Here is an 18143-nt window from a genome sequence, read left to right on the forward strand (position 1 = left end):
CTTTAATATTCCTGAATTATGTCTTATACTCTTTCAAAATAGCTGTTCTTTGTTGTCGCACATACACATGTAAGTATGCCCAAGAAATGCTTTAAATCCTCATACTTGAAAACAATATAGAGTTATGCTTTAGTTATTCAGAGATCAGCTTTCCAGCAATTTTGTCTGAAAGAGGACCAAATCTGAAAGCTAAAAAAGAGGGAGGAGATTGAGTACAAACTTCCAGTTATAAAATAAGCTTCAGGAATATAATGTACAGTATAGGGAATAGAACAGATAATATAATAACTATGTCTGGTGACAACCTGGTTACCTGTCATATTGTGGTGGTCACTTTGTAAGGTTTATAAATGTTCAATCACTATGCTGTTGTACACATGAAACTAATATGTTGTACATCTGCTTTAATTAAGATAAAAATTTTAAAAGATATTAATTTTTAAAGAAAATTAAAGAAAAGGAAACACCTCTCACAGGAAAATCACTTTTGATAATGAGCAGCAATAAAAATATCTCAAGATACCACTTGATAGAGTCACGGTCCTATTTACTGATGGAAAGAAAACCATTTTCACTAGCTGGATGTGGATAGAAACATCTGGTCAGTCATCACCTGGAGCCATAGAGAAAAGCAGTCAAGAAAGAACATAATAAAAAAATAAATAAACAGTGAAATAGGAAGGATGAGAGGAAGGACCAGAGTGGAAAAAGAAGCAGATGGAGAAGAAAAGCAGTGACAGACACTAGAAAAGGTGATGAGAACATTCCAAAGGAAATAAAAAGAGATCACTAAAGCAAGGATCCTATGTATTTCAGCCATCCCCTGGAACTTAAGCGCAAGGCCAGGGTAGGGAACTCAATGATCAGTCATCAACAAAGGGTTTCATCAATCATTGCATTCTTTAAGAATACAGGGAGTGAGTACCTTTTCAGAGGATTTCTGTGGAAAGGTTAAAATATAAAAACACTGCTATTTTAAAAGGCAGCACAATTAAAAAATAATAATAATAAAACTGAAATAAAGCCAGCACAGGGACCCTGGCAGCCTGCAGCATTGCCTTTGCAGGAACAGCTCCCGGGTTGGACTCTGGCTCCCAGGGACTACCCCTTCCCCAGCCTCCGGCCACCGCGGAAGTCGGCCCGCCCGCGGCCGGCCAGCGCTCCCGGAGCCGGAGGCGCGGGGACCTCCGCGGGCTCACCTGGGAGCCTCCGCGCTGCGGTGCAAACGAAGGTGATGGGTTTCCACGCGACCTGACTGGGGAACCGACCAAGAAGCCGCCTCCTCCCGCGCCTCCCACTGAAGTGAGTGTTTTTGTGGCTGGAGAGGTCCGGGCCCCCGGGGTTCGGGACCGGAGCCGCCCCAGCCCCCCGGGGTGTCTCCTCTGTCCGAGGGGAGTGTCTTAAAGGACTGGCCCCGCGTTAAACCTGAGGCTGACCGCCGCGCCCCCGGAGCGGGGCTGGGGTGTGTGTGTGATTTGGGGGGGGGGCGGGTGTTGCAGTTTGGGGCTGGGAATCGTGTGAGGGGCCCCAGGAACTTCAAGGAATACATTTCCCCGGTGTGGCTCGTGAGTGGCCGCGGAGAACCAGGGCCGCAGCCTCGGAGGGCGGGTGCTGCGGGGGGCGCTGTCGGGGGATCGGACCCCGGGCCCGCGGCGGCGCGCGCTGCCGGGAAAGCCCGGGGCGGCGGGTCCGGGGCGGCGGGTCCGGGCCGCCGGGGGCGCCGTCGGCGGGGCTCGCGCAGCCGCACTGGGCGCGCCGACGCCGGGCCCCTCCTCCCGGCTCCGGAGTAAGCATGGCGGCGGCGGCGTTCGCGGTCCCTCGGGTGAAACAGAAAGCGGGAGCTGCGCGGAGAGGGAGCGGAGAGCGGGGCTGAGGCGGCGCCGTCACAGCCGGGAAAACACCCCGCGAGTCGGCGCGCCGGCGGCCCCCCGAGCCGGCTCTGCCCCTGACGGGGAGCGGGAGCGGCCAGTCCCCGAAGGAGCGGCGCCAGGGCAGCCGCCGCCTTCCTCCGCCCGGAGCGGCGTGGCTCGGAGGTGAGCGCGCGGCACTCCCTTCGGGGAAGGTGGGGGAGGCCGAGCCGCCCCCGCCCCGCCCCTCGGCCGGCGTCACGGGACCGTTAGTCTGGGGCGGCGGGGGTCGCGGGGGCCGGGGCGCCGAGCGGGGCGCGGGCCGTCGAGGGGCCTGGACCTCCCCGTCCCGTGGGCGCGCCGTGGGCCGCGGGGAAGGGGCGCCGCGCGGGACCGGCCGCGGGCGTGAGCCTCCCCTCCGAGCGATCCCGGGGGCGCGGCCCGGCCCGGCCCCCAGCCTGAGGCGGCGGCGCGGGGACGCGGGCGGCCCCTCCGCCCGCACCCCCGCTTCCCGGGCCGCGGCGAGCGGCGCCCTCCCGGAGGCCGGCGCGGGGGCGGGAGGCGAGCCCTCGGGGGAGGAGGATCCGGGAGCGGCCACCGCGCTTTCGGTCCTGGCCTCCCCGCCGCAGCCCAACTTGAAACACGTCTCCGGGGAGAATTTGCCCCGCTCCGCCTGGGGTTAACACTTCGAAACCCGCCCCGTGCGCGTGCGATCCTGTGGGGCCGGCGGCGGCGGGACCGCAACCTGCGCGGCCGGGAGGGAGCGGAGACCGCGGCGCTCGCCCGGGAGCAGCCCGAACCGTGAACTTTTGGCACGGCTGTGGAGGGACATCCAGCGTTAGGTAAAGGAAAATGAACACATGGTTTTTTTAGTCATGAAATCGCGGCAGGCTGTTTTAGAGAACGTAGTCGTTCGTCGTTCTTTTATTAAATTGTTTGCGTTTAAAAGCCTTGGGATATTTTGGGGGTGGGGGTGTGCGTCATGGTTGCTGAGGGGCTAGGAATCGTGAATTGAGAAATGTTCTTTTGTGACATTTTGTGAGAACCGATTTGTGTCTCAGCATCGATTAAAAAAAACAGGCTGACAAGATTTATTTTTTTTATATATACAGTATAGTCCTCATTCATGTACGTGTTCACGGTGGACTCTAAAACGGAGCACCGTGATTATTTTGCTGCTTCACTGTGTGGTCTGTGTTTATGGTCCTCGAAACCAAAGTTTTTCCTGTGTTATGAGAATGAACTAGCAAAAGCTGAGCTGTTACTATCCTGTTTTACCGCCATGCCTTTCCCAGCGCCAGCGCTGAACATATGCTACCCGGGAGCTGGAACCATATGTTAGGCAAGAGCTAACTGAGTTTTGTGACTACGTGCCTGTGTTTGGATGGATGTTTAGTTTTTATGTATTTGTTAAGTCTGTAATTCTTGCCGTTGTGCAAGTTTTCTTTAAATCACCTAAAAATATTCACGAGAAGTGAGTCCCTGCCTTTCTGATATTTTCTTGGTTGAATCGACTTTTCTCCTGTCATGAGATCAAGTGCCCGCTGAGACAGATGGTGGACTTCACAGAAAACAATGATAGGAAGTATTTTAACACATCTTTTATAATACAGAACCTACAGTTTTGCTTTCAGCTTTGTAACCCACTTATATTGTTGCCATCAGTAATAATAACAATTAGTGGGAAGAAGGGATGATGACAAGGAAAAAAAATCTTGTTCAAATTTTTATTTAAAATTCTGTATTTAAACACTTTAGCACGTTAGCACTATCACAGTTCATTTTACTGTATTATTTTCCTTTCCTACATAGATCATCTCAGTTTTCTTGTGTAGGTTAACTGAAAATTTTAAAATCTCAAGTCTGGCTGCCTTTAGCCACCTGTATGCTTCTGAATCAGTTCCCTCTTTTTCCCTTTTGTCTGAATCCTCAGAATCATTTAATGCTCAGGAAAAATAAACTTGGTTAATACTGGCTTCATTCAAACATAATTAGGAAGGTAATTTGCTTCTCTCAAAGTAATAGTAATGGCTTTGAAAAAACTGATTCTAGGATTATCTTTTGATATCATATGTTTTATCACTTGCCCTCTTCATATGAGTAATTGAGAGTGGATTTCTTTTACCATGAATTTAATAATTGTTTTGGCTGAGACCGGTTTGGCTCAATGGATAGAGCGTCGGCTTGGGGACTGAAGGGTCCCGGGTTCGATTCCGGTCAAGGGCATGTACCTTGGTTGCGGGCATATCCCCAGTAGGGGATGTGCAAGAGGCAGCTGATTGATGACTCTCATCGATGTTTCTAACTATCTCTCTCCCTTCCTCTCTGTACAAAATCAATAAAATATATATAAAAAATAAAAATAAAGTTTAAATTAAAAAAATTGTTTTGATTGTGAAATTTCTACAGTATAATACTAAGCATACTTTATTACTAACTTAAAAAATTTCCCCTTATTTTCTGACTAGCTAGGCATAGGTCAGGTCAAGAGACTATAAAACCCAGAAAAAAGAGAAGGCATCCACGATTAATATTCTCATTGTCTTTTGTGGCTTTACTTAAGTAAATAGCATTTAACTTTTAATTTGTTTATTTTTAGTCTAGTCTCAGGTAAAAGTCTAGTCTCAGGTAAAAGTAGATTTACAGTTGTTCGTATGGAAAATAATACAATAATTAATAAGTAGTCATATAAGAACAAACTGTGTTTCTTGTACTCACAACTGTAAATTTACTTTTGCCAAAACCAGTTTGGCTCAGTGGATAGAGCGTTAGCCTGCGGACTGAAGGGTCCTGGGTTCGATTCCAGTCAAGGGCATGTACATTGGTTGTGGGCACATCCCCAGTGGGGGGTGTGCAGGAAACAGCTGGTCGATGTTTCTAGCTCTCTATCCCTCTCTCTTCCTCTTTGCAAAAAATCAATAAAATATATAAATAAATAAATAAATTTACTTTTGTCCTACCCTTGTATTTAAGCTTCTTTTAAAAATTTCTATTTTTTAATGTTTATACATCCAAGGCTTATGCACCTTATATTTTTGCCTATATTTTTAAATTATAATTTGAAGTAACTTAAAAAGTCTTTTTGAAAAATGTTTTTAGTGCTTTTTAAATAAAAATGAATCTAGGTGGTATCTTTAAGAGTGATGTAGGAATATGCTCAAGATTTTTCATTTTACTAGTCAGGTAATCAAAAGATAAATGATTGTGCTTTTTATTCCTAGCATTTTCTAGGAGACTTCAAATAAATTCACAATATTATAAATCCAAAAATATAGAATACTGTGCTTATCCATCCCATTGAGTCTTTTACTGCCTCAGTTTATGGCTTTGCTAAAAAGAAAAGAAATAAATAAAAATGGCCTCTATGGATATCAGTGTCAAGAGCTGTCTTTAAAATAAATATATATTTTTCGGAAAGGAAGGGAGAGGGAGAGAGAGATAGGAACATCAATGAGAAGGAATCATTGATCAGCTGCCTCCTGCATACCCCCTATTGGGGATCAAGCAGGCAACCCACGTACATGCCCTTGATTGGAATCCAACCTGAGACCCTTCGGTCCGAAGGCCCATGCTCTATCCACTGAGCCAAACCAGCTAAGTCCTGCAATCCACATGCACTTCCTGGAAAGACCCGGGGCAGCTGGGTCCGCTAGGGCTAGTGCTGCTTCTTGAAAAGCAATGAATGGCCAATAGTGTTGAAAGGCAAATTCGGAGTGGATTTTGTTTGTTTTTTACATGTTTAAGATCTTTTATAATTTTCTTACTATTTTGAGCTCATTTTATTTTAGAGTATTATTTAGTGATCTCTTTTTGTTCTTGATCCTTATCTCTTTGTTCTCCCCCTATTATAGTTTTGCTTGTTTTTCACATACACTTTCTAAGTTCTCAGTGTAATAACCCTATGGTTTTCCATGAAGTTCTTTTGTGGGTGTCATCTTTAGATATTTCCAATCACTTATTACCCTTTACCCAGCCCTCAGGCTGTTTTTCTTCAAGATAGGGAGGTACACTTGGGAGATGACATGTGCTTAGAAGATGAGCTATTATTAAAATGGAGATACAGATAAAAGCAGTGTGGTGTGTTTCCTCCTTCAAGTAGTTTACAAACTAGTTGGGGATACTAGATTAACACATGGGAAATCATTAGCAAAAAATAACATGGTAGTATTAAGTTGTGTGGCAAGAACTGGTGCCAGCGGCTGCTCCTGCGGCCAAGGAGAGGGACAAGCCACATGCCCCGCAGTCCCGGGCCCCAGCAGATGCGCCTGCAGCCCGGCCTGGGAGAGGGACAAACCATATTCCCTATAGCAGCTGCGGCTGTGGCCGGCCGGGGCGAAGCTGTCCTGTGTTCTGGGTGCCTGCAGCTGGCCAGAGGGAGGGAAGGGCTAGAAAGATCTTGAAAGGCAATCAGAGGAAGTTAGAATTGAAGCTTAGGAAAGATTTAGATAGCAAGAGGAATGACATTCCTAAAAAGACTAATAGATATAGCTAGTACTAGTAGCAAGGAGATCATTCTGAGAGCATCCAAGAACAAGTATTATAACGAAGGGTAGAGATTTTTGCTAAGCGTTAGGGCATGGTCAAGAGAGGAATAGGCAGGGCTGGACAAGACAGTTTGGCTGTATCATGATGAACCCATCACTGAAACGATACATATACTTTGACATATTCATAGCTTAAGCTTTATGTATAAGGGATGTCTTTATATGTGTTTGTTTGTTATAGCTTAGATCGAGGTTTGGCAGACTTTTTCTGCAGACTGGAAGGTAGTATGTTAGGCCTGGTGGGCCACTTAGAGTCTCGGTTGGATATTCTTTTTTTGTGTTTTTTTACAATGTTTTAAAAACAAACAAAAAACATCTTTGACTCAAGGGCCAAACTGAAACAAGCCAGCTTTGGGTAGAGTTTGGCCAGTGGGCCTAATTTGCTGACTCATGGCTAATAACTGGCTAGCTAATTGTCCATATAGCATACGTGAGAGGCCTTGTATCATTTGTCTACATGGTGGTTTAGTGTGTTTTGTTACTACTGTCATTTGTATTTTCCCCCATGTTATAATAAAAATAAAAATATGCAGAAATAATTATTGTAATTGTTATTTTGTGGCCATACCTCTAGCAACAACCCAGATTAGGTCTTAGAACTAGGAAGTGAAAGAAGAAAAACTTTTGAGCCATGCCTTAGAGCAGTGAAAATTGCTACATCCAGGCTGATTTAGAATTTGTGTATGGTTAAAAGTGTAATATGCTAATTAGACCATTGCCTGTTTTGGTTTTACATATAAACTACAACTGGCATTTTAGAAACTTTGGCTAGAGTGCTGGGAGCAGACAGTAGGAATCCTTGTTTTTTAAAGTAGTTTAGGTGACTTAGTAAAGGAACAAAATTGGGCAACCCTCAATAACTCTAAAAAGACTCACTAGTTTGTAGGTTAGTCTAATCCTTTATAATCAAGAGCTAGTATGCAAGTAGTCGTCACACCATCACACGGTAAGGGCTCAGAAACTCAACACTGGGGAGAGAGGAATGGGGACTAGCCAGGCTGTGACCAAGAAGAGGGACAAGCTGCCCGCCATGTTGTCCCTGGTGCCAGCGGCTGCGCCTGCGGCCAAGGAGAGGGACAAGCCACATGCCCCGCAGATGCGCCTGCAGCCCGGCCTAGGAGAGGGACAAACCATATTCCCTATAGCAGCTGCGGCTGTGGCCTGCCGGGGCGAAGCTGTCCTGTGTTCTGGGTGCCTGCAGCCGGCCAGAGGGAGGGAAGCCTGGGTCCCAGGTGCCTGCAACTGGCCAGAGGAGGGAATCCTGAGTCCTGTGTGTGGGGTGAGGCAGAGGCAGAGGCGGTTAGGGGTGATCAGGCAGGAGGGAAGGTGAATGGTTAGGAGCCAGCAGTCCTGAATTGTGAGAGGCAGTTGGACATCTCCCAAGGGGTCCCGGATTGGAGAGGGTGCAGGCTGTGCTGAGGGAATGCATGAATTTCATGCACCAGGCCTCTAGACTAGGGGTGTCGAACTCAATCAGAGAAGGGGCCAAAATCTAAAATCCAGCCTAAATCGCGGGCCGAATGGTTTACTGAACAGTCATAAACTGACAATGTCATAAACTGACAGCGGAGTGCAGTGATGACAGCGCGGTGCAGGCCACATTGCAAGGCCTGGCGGGCTGGATTTGGCCCGCGGGCCTTGTGTTTGACACATGTGCTCTAGACTATAAGAATAAAAGTGTAATATGCTAATTAGACCAGACTGTTGAATGACCTTCTGGATGTCATTCCAAATGAAGCCATCGCGGTGGGGGCCAAGGCAGAGGTGGTTAGGGCTATCAGGCAGGCAAGCAGTTAGGGGCAATCAGGCAGGCAGGCAGGCAAGTGGTTAGGGGCAATCAGGCAGGCAGGCAAATAATTAGAAGTGATCAGGCAGGTGAGTGGTTAGGAGTAAGTGGTCTGGGATTATTAGAGGGATGTCTGACTGCTGGTTTAAGCCTGATCTTGCAGGGTTCGGGCCTAAACCAGCAATCGGACATCCCCCAAGAAGTCTCGGATTGTGAGTGAGCTGAGGGACTTCCCCCCTCCCCCATGCATGAATTTTGTGCACTGGGCCTCTTGTCTATATATCGGGTCTAGTAATAATTAATGTCGTTTTTTAACATTCGTTTAAAATCTTGCTTGGCGTTGACTTGTATTGACATAACCTTCAAACACGTGGTATCTACAGAACGTGTGAAGTGCAATTATCAAGTTTTGCTTGAAAAAGTTTGTGTTTGGTTTGGTTTTTGTTGCAAAACTAGGGCTAAGAAGATGGCGGATGAAGAGCATATTCGGCACTGCATGCTTTACGAGTTCCAATTAGGAAGAAAAGCAAGTGAGGCTGCAAAAAACATCTGTAGTGCTCTTGGTCAAGATGCAGTTAGCGCCAGAAAATGCCAGCGTTGGTTTGAGAAATTTCGCGAGGGAAATTTTTGGTTAGATGACAAGAGTGGTCGAGGCCGTGTGTCCAATTTTGATCAAGAAGGTCTTCAAGCTCTTTTGGTGCAAAATCCTCAAATTACCCAACAAGAGCTTGCGACAACTTTAAATTGTTCACAAAAAACAATTTCCAATCAATTGCGTGCATTTGGCAAAGTCCAAAAGTTTGGAAAATGGGTTCCTCATGAGTTGACCGACAACAACCATAATCAAAGAGTCACAATTTGCAGTTCGCTCCTCTCTCGTCAAAACCGTTTGCTGTTTTTAGAGCAAATTGTTACCGGAGATGAAAAATGGGTGCTGTATGTTAATTTGAAAAGGCGGCCTCAATGGTTGGACAAAAATGAGGCTCCGCAGCCCACGCCAAAACCTGACTTGCATGCGAAAAAAGTGATGTTGTGTGTTTGGTGGAATTTTAAAGGAATTCTTCATTATGAACTTTTACCATCTAACCAAACCATTACAAGTGCAGTGTATAGTGCCCAATTGGAAAGGTTAGCCCAAGCTTTAAGAGAAAAAGAACCCGTGCTGATTAATCGGAAGGGCGTAATTCTTCACCACGATAACGCAGGACCGCATACTGCAAGAATCACTGCTGAAAAACTGCGCCAGTTGGAATGGGAAGTTCTCCCTCAACCTGCATATTCTCCTGATATTGCCCCTTCCGATTACCATTTGTTTCGTTCTTTGCAAAACTTTCTTCTTGGAAAAAAATTTAATAATGAAGAATGCCTCAATAATGCATTGACCGAATTTTTTGCATCAAAATCACAAGAATTTTACAACAAAGGATTAAAATGCTTCCTGAGCGTTGGGCACAAGTAGTAGAAAACAACGGCAACTATATTGTTGATTAAATTTTGTTGTATTGTTTAAATAAATTCGATTTAAGAAAGTATTAGAAAACTACATTAATTATTACTAGACCTAATATATACAACCCTAATATGCAAATTGAACGGCAGAACAACTGAACAGTTTCTATGACATGCACTAACCATGCATGCGGAACATGGAAGGTGTCGGCCACAGTGGGATGGTGGAGCAGGTGAGTGGGGGCACCGGTTGCTGTCATCAGACAAGCCTCTGGTGGTTACTGAAAATTATTTGCTCCCATGCACTGCAGTCCTGCCTGGTCCTTGCACCTGCTGCCTGCACCAGCCCCGATTACTCAGCGCTGTCAGCGGATGTGAGTGGTGGCTGCCAGCCCCTATTGTCCCTGAGGGCTTTTCTACTTCCCCTTGCTCCTGAGGGGGGATCAGGGCAGCAGTTGCCACTTGCTTGCACCCACTGCTGGTGCCAGCTCTGGCCCCACTCTGCGCTATCAGCAGGTGCAAGCGGGGCTGGCACCTTCAGGGCATGGGAACGGCAGCAGCGGGAGCAGAAATGATGGCAGACGGATCTGAGGGGTATGCGGAAGAAAGGAACCTCACAGCCCATAGTTCCTTTCAAGGTGCACAAATTTGTACACTGGGCCCCTAATAATTAATATTTACGTTGATGAGTTGGAGTCACCAGAAAAGGTTATATTGCCCTGACCAATTTGGCTCAGTGGATAGAGCATCGGCCTGCAGACTCAAGGGTCCCAGGTTCGATTCTGGTCAAAGGCATGTACCTTGGTTGCGGGCACATCCCCAGTAGGAGGTGAGCAGGAGGCAGCTGATCGATGTTTCTAACACACTCTCTCTCTTCCTTTCCCTCTGTAAAAAAATCAAGAAAATAGATTAAAAAAGAAAAGAAAAGATAATATTGTGTGCAGATTAAGGCAGAGAAGAAAAATCTAGAGATCTTTTTTTAAAAATTTCCATTACGATTGTTTAAAAATAAGTTATGGTGATTTAAAGGTATCAATAATTTTGAAAATTCATTTACATGAATTATCTCTTTGAAGTTTCTAAATTTATAGATGTGTATTTCTAAGTGTTCTGTTTTTTTCCACACACTGTGTTTTATTTAATCATTGACAGGTGAATAGTGGTGTGTTGGGTTATGGTTTGTGATGCTATCTTAAGTTTTAAGGCAGTTTGGTTCAGTGGCTAGAGCATTGGCATGCAGACTGAAGATTCTGGGTTTGATTCTGGTCAAGGGCAGCACATGCCAGGGTTGCAGGTAGGGGGCACGCAGGAAACAGCCAATTAACGATTCCCTCTCATCATTGATGTTTCTCTCTCTCCCTTTCTCTTCCTCTTTGAAATCAATAAAAATATATATTTTAAAAAATAATAAAGTTCAGCCTTCATAAAGTGCTGCCTAATAAAGGCTTATTTAAAAAATTTTTCCTAAAAAAATAAATTTTTCCTGCCGGGACCGGTTTGGTTCAATGGATAGAGTGTCGGCTTGGGGACTGAAGGGTCCTGGGTTCGATTCCAGTCAAGGGCATGTACCTTGGTTGCGGGCATATCTCCAGTGGGGGGTGTGCAAGAGGCAGCTGATTGATGACTCTCTCTCATCGATGTTTCTAACTCTCTATCTCTCTCCCTTCCTCTCTGTATAAAATCAATAAAAAATATATTAAAAACAATAATAAAAAATAAATTTTTCCTATAAAGAGAAATTAACAATCTACTATCCCACTCCCCTTTAATTTTAGAAATTAAAATCACACCATAATTTCTGCTGCATCAATTATAATGCCTTCTGTCTCTATTTCAGAGTCTATACTCTGTCAATATCCTGTGACTATATTTCCTATTGCTTTCCAACTTTGTGTAGTACAAAGGGCATATGTTTTGCATTAAGGAGATATGGGTTTACGTACTGGCTGTTTATCTTACTGGCTGTGCATAAATGAGCAATTCACTTTACCTCTCTGAGTCTTACCTTCATTAGGCAAGGGCAATAATAGAACCTACCTCTTAGAATAGGCTATTATAAGAATAAAAAAAGAGAGTCCATTTAATATGGCAAGTAAAACGCTTGCCATAGAATATTTATATCTAGAACTTTGTCACACATGTCTAATCATTGCAACCTAGGTATCCTATTTTTGTTTTACCATTGTTATCCTATCATTTGTTAAAAACATTAAATGACTTAGATACTTAAAATATGAGTGTCAGAAAAATGAATCTCATACTCTCTTTTTTATGGTAAATCATATACTACCCTGTTTCCCCCAAAATAAGACAGTGTCTTATATTAATTTTTGCTCCCAAAGATGCGCTAGGTCTTATTTTTAGGGGATGTCTTATTTTTCCATGAAGAAGAATACGGTACACATTTATTGTTAAATGAAAATAAAGGAAATTTATTACCTGTATACGGTACGGTAGTACGGTAGTTGTCAACACAAACCAGACAAACTGTGAATCCTACAGTATCAAGAATTTACTTATTTATTCAATGACAATCATGTCGTCATCTTCTGGAACATCATCATAACAATCCAATTCCTGAATTTCCTGGTGAATTTCTTGTGACTCCATTTCTTTCAGAATCAGTGGACCAAGTCTCTCATGTTTAGCCTGGGGGGGGAGGGGGGGCCTTATTTTCAGGAGAATGCCTTATATTTCACTCAGAAGGAAACTTGTAAGTAGGTCTTATTTTTGGAGGATGACTTATTTTTGGGGAAACACGGTAGGACAAGAGAGAAAGACATGTAAACACATGCATATTTTAAAATAAGTAAAAGGAAATACAATATCTCTTTTGCCTCTACACTTTTGTGAATCCTTCGTGTCATTTACTACTGAATTACTGTATTTCCATAGTAACACAATATCATGATTGAGTACTTATCATACTGTAGCATTTATGTTTCTTCACTTGTCTTTCTCAACTATTAAACTACTAGTAGCCCTGTGCACAAAATTCATGCATGGGATGGGGTGTCCCTCAGCCTGGGCTGCACATTTTCCAATCTGGGACCCCTCAAGGGATGTCCGATTGCTGGTTTAGGCCTGATCCCTGAGGGTAGTCAGACATCCCTCTCATAATCTGGGACCGCTGGCTCCTAGCTGCTCACCTGCCTGCCTACCTGATTGCTCCTAACCACTCTGCATGTTGGCCTTCTCGCCCCCAACTGCCACCCCTCGCTGGCCTATTCACCCCCAAATCCCCCTTCCCCCATGCTGGCCTGCTCATTCCCAGCTGCCCCCTCTGCCAGCCTGATTGCCCCAACTTCCCCCCTCCCCCACCACTGGCCTGATCACCCCCAACTGCCCTCCCCTTCTGGCCTAATTGCCCCTAACTGCCTCTGCCTCGGCACTGCCACCTTGGCTTTGTCCGGAAGACTGTCAGGAAGGTCTCCTGGATGGTCTCCCGGTTTAATTAGCATATTACTCCTTTATTAGTATAGATTAACTTTCTGAATTTGAACAGTTCTGGGGTTGGCAATTCTTTTTCTGTAAAGGAACGGGTAATATTTTAGGCTTTGTGGCCACAAGGACTCTGTTGCATTTATCAATACTTAACTGTTCTATAGGAGCATAAAAATGACTATAGGTATTGAATTTATCTGCTTTTGGCTGTGTTCCAGTAAAACTTTATTTATAAAAAACAGACAAAAGGCCAGATTTGGCCCACAGGCCTTACTTTATGAACTCCAGCAATGCTGCCTTGTGCCTGGCTAATATAAGGTACTTAGTAAATAATAAGAATATGTATTAAATAAATCTTATATTCTGGGTGCTGTTCAAAACAACTTTACGTGTATCAATTTACTGAATTCTTAGAACAACCCTCTGATGTACATACCATTTTAAAAATTAGAAAACAGAAGAATGGGGAAGTTAAATAACATTGTAAGATCATATAACTAGTTAGTGACAGATTTGGGATTTGAACTCAGGCATTCTGACTCCAGAGCCTGGGCTTTCAGTTATTAAGTTATACCAGTTCTGATATGTTGAATCCCAGTAGTGCAATATTGATTCAGTATTAGAAAACATATTCATGTAATTCACTATGTTAATAGATTAAGGGGGAAAACTATATGACAGTAAAAACAAAATGGCAAAAACAAAATTTAGGAGAAGTGAAATTGGGGGAACAGGGTAAAGAAAGCCTTTTCAGGTGAGACATAAAACTTAAATGCCATTTTAGATCAGTTAACTGCCATAAGCATCTATAAACAGACGCAAGTGGCAAACCTTTTTTCATTAAATTCAAAATACCTTGGCAGTTAACTGGTTAAAAAGGCAAGCAATAGATTGTGATAAACTTTTTGACATATAGTAGACAAATTTAATATTCAGAGTTTGCAAGGTGTGTCTAAGTAAGTATGAAAAAGACAACCTGGTAGGAAATAAGAAAAAAATGAAAGTAGGAAAATCATGGAAATAGAAAACTAGCCTGTAAAGTTTGGAGATACTCAACCACACCAGTAATCTGAGAAATTTCAATTACAACATTAATGAAATAGAATTTCAAAAAAGTGTTTACTACTACTAATAAAATAGACAAAATGTGGGAAATTTAAAATTAGTGTCAAATTGGAAAGTGTGCATTAAACTTGAAATGAGTATAAATAGATTCATCTTTTTAGGAGAAAAATGTGGCAGTATCTATCAATTTTAAAAGTGTATACTTCTGTATATCTATAATACATAAATGCTATAATAGGTTCCTAGAGAATGTTACATGGTTATTCCCTCCAGGGGGAGAAATGTATGAAGAAAAATAGAAGCAATCTGTCTCAGCATTTATTAGAATAGTGAAGTAATGGTATGCCCTTACAGTAGAATATTAGGCAGCCATGAAAAAGAATGAAATAGATACAGAAATAGTTCTTTAGGAAAACTTGAACATTTTACATGAAAAAGCAAGACACTGACCAGTACATGTGATTTCATTTATGTAACAACTACTGCCAGAAAGCCTCATATGCAGGTAAGTGCAGAGAAGAAGTTTGAAATGGCACATCCCACAGAGGGTAGTTGTGGAAATGGGAGTTGGATTTGAGGGCAGGAGGAGGAGTTAAAAATAATATCTATATGTTTTTCAGTATTGTATAAAATGTATAGCTTTTGTGATGTAACAAAAATAAATGAAAAACAATAGGGTTTGAATTTGGTGATTATGATTAGTTCTTTTTTGAACCATATTTGATAGTTGGACAGCCTTGATTTACTAGTATGTCTGTTTTAATAGCATCTCCTCTTTTCACTCACAAAAGCTCCCCAATTGTGTGTGAAGTCATTGGTACATTAAAAAATAGCTATCTCAGCTCTAGCTGGTGTAGCACAGTAGGTTGGGTGTCATCCTGTCAGTAAAGCATTGCCAGTTTGATTCCAGTCAAGACAGGTGCACAGGTTGTGTGGGGATGTTCAGAAGACAGCTAGTCAGTGTTGCATTCTTAACATCGGTGTTTCTCTCCCTTTCCTTTTCTCAAAAAAAAAAAAAAAATCAATAAACAAACAAAAAGCCATTTCAGTATATTATTGGGTCTAAAGTTGTGTATAGTGGGTTAAAGAAGTGAGAATTATAACAAGGCATTCTCAACTTTTATAGCCATAAGTGCCAATTAGGACAATTAATAGTGTACTTTATTTTGTAAATCTGTAATATAAAAGTGGTTTCTTTTCCAAATAAAAAGCAGTCTCAAATACCTGGATATTTTGACTCTCCATTATATTGTAATATTAGAACTTTATGTTTTTAAAAAGTTGGTAAATTTTAGCTTAAGCTGAAGACAGAGTAAAAAGAAGGAAGGTTCTTTAAAAATAAAGATGAAGGAATAAGAGCTTGTTTAGATCATTTTTAACTCAGGCATAGGTGTAGCTTTATAAACAGAAAATTTGCTTATTTCAGAAGTGAGCACATTACAATACTGGGTTGTACAAACATCTTTTTTTTTTCATGGAAAATACAGAAATGTTTCTTGATTTTCTTATAAAATTTTCTATTTGCAAGAAATTAATGAAGGAAACATAATAAATATGGTAAAGTTATAATAAGCCAGTAGTTTTTAAAGAGGAATTCAAATCCTTTTGTTGTGAACCTAGGTGTTTAGGTTATGAATTAAATGGTCAAGAACATTTAAATAGTATTATTGTTTTGGATACACTGAAGAAACTGGAGTAGAGGTTGAACATATTAAGTAAAAGTATCTTCTAGATTAAAATTATAGTGTCATAGATACAACACAGTGGATGAGATTAATGGCATGTTAGACATTACTGAAGAAAAGATTAGTGGACATGAAGACATAGCTGTATAAATTTCCTAAAATGAAAAACAGAGAAAAGAGAATTGTTTTAAAACATGAACCGAGCCGAAACCGGTTTGGCTCCATGGTAGAGTGTCGGTCTGCGGACTGAAAGGTCCCAGGTTCGATTCCGGTCAAGGGCATGTACTTGGTTGCAGGCACATCTCCTATAGGGGGTGTGCAAGAGGCAGCTGGTGGATGTTTCTCTGCCATTGACGTTCTTAACTCTCTCTCCCTCTTTCATCCTCTCTGTAAAAAATCAATAAAATATATTAAAAAAATAAATAACTGAAAACATAAGTGTTTATAAAATAAATGAAAAAAAAACAAAAAACAAAAAACATGAACTGAGCCTGGTCATGTGGCTCAATCGGTTGAGCATCATCTTGTCCCCCAAAAAGGTGGTAAATTTGATTACTAGTTAAAGCACATACCTAGGTTGCAGGCTCAGTCCCCAACTGGGGAGTGTATGGGAGGCAATCCATTGATGTTTCTCTCTCACATCGGTATCTGTCTCTCTCACTCTTTCCCTCCCTCTTTCCCTCCTTCTCTAAAAATCAATAAAAACATACGCTTGGGTGAGGATTTAAAAAAAATAAAAAAGATGTATTGAAAAATTATATGAAGAAACAATCCCCAAAATTTCCAAACTTGATAGACCATAAACCAAGAAATACAATAAACATAAGATGAATAAAAATGACACCAAGGAACATCATAAGCATGTTACTTAGAACAAGTGATTAAAAAAAACAGCTGAAACTGGTTTGGCTCAGTGGATAGAGCATCAGTCTGTGGACTGAAAGGTCCCAGGTTTGATTCCGGTCAAGGGCATGTACATTGGTTGCAGGCACATCCCTGGTAGGGGGTGTGCAGGAGGCAGCTGGTCGATGTTTCTCTCTCTCTCCGATGTTTCTAGCTTTCCCTCTCCCTTCCTCTCTGTGGAAAATCAATAAAATATATTTTAAAATAAATAAATAAATAAAATATCTTAAAATCAGCCAAAGAAAAACAGAACAAAGATAAGGGTAACAGCCGATTTCTATTAGAAGCGATGTAAGCTAGAAGATAATGGAGCAATATCTTTAGAACACTAAAAAAAAAAAAAAAAAAAAAAAAATTGTCAGACTTCTGGTCAAGATGGCAGAATAGGTAAATACTGTCTTTATTTCCTTTTATGACCACATCAAAATTACAGCTAAATTACAGAATCACTATTGCGAACTGCCTGAAGACTAGCTTAATAGAACTCTTATAACTAAGTATATAAGGAAGAAACCACCTTGAAACTGTTAGGAGGGGTAGAGATGAGAAACAGGCTAGTACACACCTACATGTGTTGGTTAAGAATCAGGAGGCGGTTCTTGGCAGTGGAGGTCTCAAAGAGTTAGGGGTCCCAAACCCATCTGAGGCAGCCTGAACCCAGACCACCAGTGCTGGGAACGCGTTCCAACGGCAACCTAACTGTGAAAATCATTGGGAATTCTGTCTGGGTGAGACAGAGGGCTGCTGGAGTCCCAGGTGTTCCTTTTACATGGCCTACATGGACTTGCTGAAGATTACACTTGCTCTGACCTCCAGCACTGGGTAGCAGTTGGAAATGCACCAGGGACATATGGAGAGAAACAATGTTTGGCTTCATGGTGAGGGCTGGAGGGGCAGCACTCTTTACCATTTTGTTGTCCTCCTAACAGAGGGGTGCTAAGGTCTTTGGCTGAACCCTCCTCCTACTCAGCAGTCAGGTGCCAGATCTGAGACTCCATAAGACTCACCCCAACCTGGTGATTCCCTGAGAATCTACCCTACCAACTTGTACACAATGGCCAGAACCTCTTTCAGCCACTGTTATAAGCAGTGGTTCTCGACCCATGCTAATAAACATTCCTAAAACCTCTGAAAAGTCCACAAACCCCAAACAAGCAGCACTTGCATCATTGTGCCACTGTACCCCTTGTTACGTGGCCCCCAGCCTGGCACCAGTGGCCGTTGGCTTTGGTTTGAAGCATAAACTCTCTGAGGCGTATCCAAGCCCAGCACAGGTAGCGACCCACTGTGGGTCACTTTGTAGCTCCTATAGGTGGTGCCAAGCCAGAAACAGGAAGGGTCTAACCTGGACTTGCACCAGAGTCCTTCCTAAGATTCCTCAGAATCAGCATACCTGGTGATTAGCTTTAGATTACACCGG

The 18143-nt window shown here is 42.8% G+C and overlaps 1 protein-coding gene across 4 annotated transcripts in view; it reads left to right on the forward strand.

Annotated features, from left to right (window-relative positions):
• The first annotated feature begins 1130 nt into the window (after positions 1-1130).
• The window catches only part of FNDC3A (fibronectin type III domain containing 3A), a 154218-nt gene continuing 137205 nt past the window's right edge, over positions 1131-18143 (forward strand). Inside the window, exon 1 of one of the 4 annotated variants that reach the window (XM_084879319.1) lies at positions 1131-1302. The gene's annotated coding sequence lies outside the window, so the exon portion shown is untranslated. Of the gene's footprint in view, positions 1303-1742; positions 2034-2352; positions 2690-18143 lie in introns of those variants that run through there. The other 3 variants (XM_084879320.1, XM_084879317.1, XM_084879318.1) reach the window with 3 other exon arrangements.

Source organism: Pipistrellus hanaki (assembly GCF_964339955.1).
Source record: "Pipistrellus hanaki genome assembly, chromosome: 3".
NCBI classification, from domain to species: Eukaryota; Metazoa; Chordata; class Mammalia; order Chiroptera; family Vespertilionidae; genus Pipistrellus; species Pipistrellus hanaki.